Below are 6,000 nucleotides of genomic sequence, written 5' to 3'. Positions count from 1 at the left end.
TGCAGTTGGCGCATTGTGTGCTTAGTAGATGATGGCTTGTGTGTACTGTTTGATACGGAAACACCATTTTTACGAAGGTGTGAAGAGTTAATCTAGCTGTGTTTGCTTTTGCAAGAGAACTACAATGTTTTGATTATTGGGTGACAGGTTTTCTTATTTGTGTGAAGAGTTTTGCAAAATTAGCCAATAGTTACAAAAAATGTGCTTAAGCAATCAGAAAAAACTGTAAGCAATCAGAAAAAACTGTAATATTTGCATCTTATGATCACAGCTTTGACTGTCATGTAAAAAGGGTTTTTGTTGTTTTAGAAGTGAACTGTGCACAACTTCAGTACAGGCATGAGTCAGGATTTCAGGGTAAAGTAAATGTTTTCTTTACATCATTTCTTTGAGTGTATGGTGAAAGATTGCCAGGGAAGGGACTGTGTTGCATTTTACTGGGATAATTTCTCTATTTTTTTAAATAGATTTTTCATCTTATAATCAACAGTATATAAAACTATATATATATATACATATATATTACATATTGGCTGAATACTTTTTAGCAGGTTGCCATGATCAGGCAGTTCACACACTCTCACAGGAGTTCCATGGTGTAATGGTTAGCACTCTGGACTCTGAATCCAGCGATCCGAGTTCAAATCTCGGTGGGACCTGAGTTTTTTTATCCGCTGATTGGGATGTGAAACATTTGAGCGTCTTCTCTGGGACACCAAAACTGTGCTATAATTGTGTTTCCAGTGAGAGGTGTATAAAATCAAGCAGCAAACCTTGACCTCTCCCTTTACAAACACTTGTCAATCACTATGTGGTATTAAAGAGCTGTCTGAAATTCAGTTGTACACCACACAAAGTTGCAGAGTGGGGTGTCTGAGTGCTGAGGTGCGCTTGTGCGTAAAAGTCACAAACACTCCCCTGACTCACTAACTGCACAGCTGACTTCAAAGTCAGCACAGAAAGTGGGCGCCACGAGTATGTGTTTCCATGGCTGAACAGCTGCTATATGTGTTATGTGGAGTATAACGTTTGTGTCGTCCCAACTATCTAAAGTTGTAACCTCCACAAAAGTCCCATGTAGTACGTCAGGATGGCCGAGCGGTCTAAGGCGCTACGTTCAGGTCGCAGTCTCCTCTGGAGGCGTGGGTTCGAATCCCACTTCTGACATTCAAGCTTTGCTCTTCTTCATATTGTCACAACATACACTTGAAATTTGGTTGAACCACGAGGTTTCTCACAACTTGCTTATCACAGTTGTGCACCGTTCATCCCTGAACTGTAGTGGATTTTATAATGATGTACACTGTAAAAACATTCTACATAATTCTAATAAAATTCACTACAGGAAGCTGATTACTGGTGCACAACTAAATGTGTGCATCTTTGAATGTGCTCACATTGACACTGATGTGCTAAAAACCTGATTTTGTGAAGTCAAAACTTTCAGCAAGTTGAAACAATCTTTCTTATTGACTCCAATTAGCCTAAAATAAGGACTGGTCCCATCCCATGTCATGGCATGAAAATATGACAGGCTGTCATCAATTCAATCAGATACTTGCGAAAATTGTAAACACTGAGTAAAAATCCTTCAACATTTTTATTGTATTTCTGACAGTGTACACACAAAACAATAATATACAAACACACACGTACACATACGCTGTCCTTCGGCTTATTAAAAAGGCTATGTCATGTTTTTGCTTGGTCAAAAAAAAAAACCCCAACAAAAAACAACAACCTGTTATTACTGTGCTGACTTCCTCATTTTGAAATGATTAGGTTTTTTACTTTTACAGCATTTCATCTTGGCTGATGATGGCCACTAACCTGATGAGCTCACATGAATGAAAGTAAAACTTCCTGTGAACGTAGCTGCTTCTCGCCGGGTGCGGTGGCGCGTGCCTGTCATCCAAGTTACTGGGAGGCTGAGGTTGGAGGATCGTTTGAGCACAGGAGCTCTGAGCTGCAGCAGGCTGTGTCGATCGGGTGTCCGCGCTAAGTTCGGCATCGATATGGTGATCCTGGGGGAGCCCGGGACCACCAGGTCGTCTAAAGAGGGGTGCACCGGCCCAGGTCGGAGACGGAGCAGGTCAAAGCCCCCGTGCTGCTCAGTAGTGGGATCGCGCCTGTGAATAGATGCTGTAGCGCAGCCTGAGCAATACAGCGAGACCCAATCTTTATACACACCATTATACCTGTCTCTACCTCACACAGCAGCCTCGTCAGCCCTTATTTATATTTTTAATTGACGTCAAAAACACTCACAAACCTGCTGCTCTGCTTGTCCTGCACCACCTCCACCTGCAACTAAATCCTCCACCCTAAACACTCCTGCCGCCCAGCAGGTGAAGACAAACTAAATCAATCAATCAATCAATCAATCAATCAATCTCTCTATCTCTCTATCTAATAACTTATTGCATTACAACTTGGCTAATGATGGGCAGGAAGTTTATGTGATGATGTCACCTCAGACATAGTTAAAATCCTTGTTAACGTAGCTGCTTCTCGCCGGGTGCGGTGGCGCGTGCCTGTAATCCAAGCTACCGGAAGGCTGAGGTTGGAGGATCGTTTAAGGTCAGGAGCTCTGAGCTGCAGCAGGCTGTGTCGATCGGGTATCCACACTAAGTTCGGCATTGATATGGTGATCCTCGGGGAGCCCGGGACCACCAGGTCGCCTAAGGAGGGGTGCCCAGGTCGGAGACGGAGCAGGTCAAAGCCCCCGTGTCGCTCAGTAGTGGGATGGTGCCTGTGAATAGATGCTGTAGCGCAGACTGAGCAATACAGCGAGACCCAATCTTTATATACACCCTTATACCTGTCTCTACCTCACACAGCAACCTCATCAGTCCTTCTTTGTCTTTTTAATTGACGTTAAACACACTCACAAACCTGCTGCTCTGCTTGTCCTACACCACCTCCACCTGCAGGACAGCTGCAAATACATCCTCCATCCTAAACACTTCTGATGCCCAGCAGGTGGAGACAAACTCAAACTAGGAAATTCATTCAGGTAACCTTTGGGTTTAATATTTGCATCTTATGATCACAGCTTTGACTGTCATGTAAAAAGGGTTTTTTTTGTTTTAGAAGTGAACTGTGCACAACTTCAGTACAGGCATGAGTCAGGATTTCAGGGTAAAGTAAATGTTTTCTTTACATCATTTCTTTGAGTGTATGGTGAAAGATTGCCAGGGAAGGGACTGTGTTGCATTTTACTGGGATAATTTCTCTATTTTTTTAAATAGATTTTTCATCTTATAATCAACAGTATATAAAACTATATATATATATATACATATATATTACATATTGGCTGAATACTTTTTGGCAGGTTGCCATGATCAGGCAGTTCACACACTCTCACAGGGGTTCCATGGTGTAATGGTTAGCACTCTGGACTCTGAATCCAGCGATCCGAGTTCAAATCTCGGTGGGACCTGAGTTTTTTTATCCGCTGATTGGGATGTGAAACATTTGAGCGTCTTCTCTGGGACACCAAAACTGTGCTATAATTGTGTTTTCAGTGAGAGGTGTATAAAATCAAGCAGCAAACCTTGACCTCTCCCTTTACAAACACTTGTCAATCACTATGTGGTATTAAAGAGCTGTCTGAAATTCAGTTGTACACCACACAAAGTTGCAGAGTGGGGTGTCTGAGTGCTGAGGTGCGCTTGTGCGTAAAAGTCACAAACACTCCCCTGACTCACTAACTGCACAGCTGACTTCAAAGTCAGCACAGAAAGTGGGCGCCACGAGTATGTGTTTCCATGGCTGAACAGCTGCTATATGTGTTATGTGGAGTATAACGTTTGTGTCGTCCCAACTATCTAAAGTTGTAACCTCCACAAAAGTCCCATGTAGTACGTCAGGATGGCCGAGCGGTCTAAGGCGCTACGTTCAGGTCGCAGTCTCCTCTGGAGGCGTGGGTTCGAATCCCACTTCTGACATTCAAGCTCTGCTCTTCTTCATATTGTCACAACATACACTTGAAATTTGGTTGAACCACGAGGTTTCTCACAACTTGCTTATCACAGTTGTGCACCGTTCATCCCTGAACTGTAGTGGATTTTATAATGATGTACACTGTAAAAACATTCTACATAATTCTAATAAAATTCACTACAGGAAGCTGATTACTGGTGCACAACTAAATGTGTGCATCTTTGAATGTGCTCACATTGACACTGATGTGCTAAAAACCTGATTTTGTGAAGTCAAAACTTTCAGCAAGTTGAAACAATCTTTCTTATTGACTCCAATTAGCCTAAAATAAGGACTGGTCCCATCCCATGTCATGGCATGAAAATATGACAGGCTGTCATCAATTCAATCAGATACTTGCGAAAATTGTAAACACTGAGTAAAAATCCTTCAACATTTTTATTGTATTTCTGACAGTATACACACAAAACAATAATATACAAACACACACGTACACATACGCTGTCCTTCGGCTTATTAAAAAGGCTGTCATGTTTTTGCTTGGTCAAAAAAAAAAAACCCCAACAAAAAACAACAACCTGTTATTACTGTGCTGACTTCCTCATTTTGAAATGATTAGGTTTTTTACTTTTACAGCATTTCATCTTGGCTGATGATGGCCACTAACCTGATGAGCTCACATGAATGAAAGTAAAACTTCCTGTGAACGTAGCTGCTTCTCGCCGGGTGCGGTGGCGCGTGCCTGTCATCCAAGTTACTGGGAGGCCGAGGTTGGAGGATCGTTTGAGCACAGGAGCTCTGAGCTGCAGCAGGCTGTGTCGATCGGGTGTCCGCGCTAAGTTCGGCATCGATATGGTGATCCTGGGGGAGCCCGGGACCACCAGGTCGTCTAAAGAGGGGTGCACCGGCCCAGGTCGGAGACGGAGCAGGTCAAAGCCCCCGTGCTGCTCAGTAGTGGGATGGCGCCTGTGAATAGATGCTGTAGCGCAGCCTGAGCAATACAGCGAGACCCAATCTTTATACACACCATTATACCTGTCTCTACCTCACACAGCAGCCTCGTCAGCCCTTATTTATATTTTTAATTGACGTCAAAAACACTCACAAACCTGCTGCTCTGCTTGTCCTGCACCACCTCCACCTGCAACTAAATCCTCCACCCTAAACACTCCTGCCGCCCAGCAGGTGAAGACAAACTAAATCAATCAATCAATCAATCTCTCTATCTCTCTATCTAATAACTTATTGCATTACAACTTGGCTAATGATGGGCAGGAAGTTTATGTGATGATGTCACCTCAGACATAGTTAAAATCCTTGTTAACGTAGCTGCTTCTCGCCGGGTGCGGTGGCGCGTGCCTGTAATCCAAGCTACCGGAAGGCTGAGGTTGGAGGATCGTTTAAGGTCAGGAGCTCTGAGCTGCAGCAGGCTGTGTCGATCGGGTATCCACACTAAGTTCGGCATTGATATGGTGATCCTCGGGGAGCCCGGGACCACCAGGTCGCCTAAGGAGGGGTGCCCAGGTCGGAGACGGAGCAGGTCAAAGCCCCCGTGTCGCTCAGTAGTGGGATGGTGCCTGTGAATAGATGCTGTAGCGCAGCCTGAGCAATGCAGCGAGACCCAATCTTTATATACACCCTTATACCTGTCTCTACCTCACACAGCAACCTCATCAGTCCTTCTTTGTCTTTTTAATTGATGTTAAACACACTCACAAACCTGCTGCTCTGCTTGTCCTACACCACCTCCACCTGCAGGACAGCTGCAAATACATCCTCCATCCTAAACACTTCTGATGCCCAACAGGTGGAGACAAACTCAAACTAGGAAATTCATTCAGGTAACCTTTGGGTTTAATATTTGCATCTTATGATCACAGCTTTGACTGTCATGTAAAAAGGGTTTTTTTGTTTTAGAAGTGAACTGTGCACAACTTCAGTACAGGCATGAGTCAGGATTTCAGGGTAAAGTAAATGTTTTCTTTACATCATTTCTTTGAGTGTATGGTGAAAGATTGCCAGGGAAGGGACTGTGTTGCATTTTACTGGGAT

At 43.8% G+C, this 6,000-nt stretch overlaps 4 non-coding genes across 4 annotated transcripts; all 4 read left to right on the top strand.

The window, feature by feature from the left end:
• The first annotated feature begins 587 nt into the window (after positions 1-587).
• Positions 588-659, top strand: trnaq-cug (transfer RNA glutamine (anticodon CUG)). Its single transcript has one exon. It is a non-coding gene; the product is annotated as a tRNA-Gln (tRNA).
• A 425-nt stretch (positions 660-1,084) lies between these two features.
• trnal-cag (transfer RNA leucine (anticodon CAG)) lies at positions 1,085-1,167 on the top strand. Its single transcript has one exon. It is a non-coding gene; the product is annotated as a tRNA-Leu (tRNA).
• A 2,206-nt stretch (positions 1,168-3,373) lies between these two features.
• trnaq-cug (transfer RNA glutamine (anticodon CUG)) lies at positions 3,374-3,445 on the top strand. The gene has a single exon. It is a non-coding gene; the product is annotated as a tRNA-Gln (tRNA).
• Positions 3,446-3,870: 425 nt separating this feature from the next.
• trnal-cag (transfer RNA leucine (anticodon CAG)) lies at positions 3,871-3,953 on the top strand. Its single transcript has one exon. It is a non-coding gene; the product is annotated as a tRNA-Leu (tRNA).
• Positions 3,954-6,000: the final 2,047 nt, after the last annotated feature.

This window comes from Astatotilapia calliptera, chromosome 15 (genome assembly GCF_964374335.1).
Source record: "Astatotilapia calliptera chromosome 15, fAstCal68.1, whole genome shotgun sequence".
Taxonomy (NCBI): Eukaryota; Metazoa; Chordata; class Actinopteri; order Cichliformes; family Cichlidae; genus Astatotilapia; species Astatotilapia calliptera.
The sequence above is the reverse complement of the archived record's forward strand: the minus strand, read 5'-3'. Positions and strand labels throughout refer to the sequence as shown.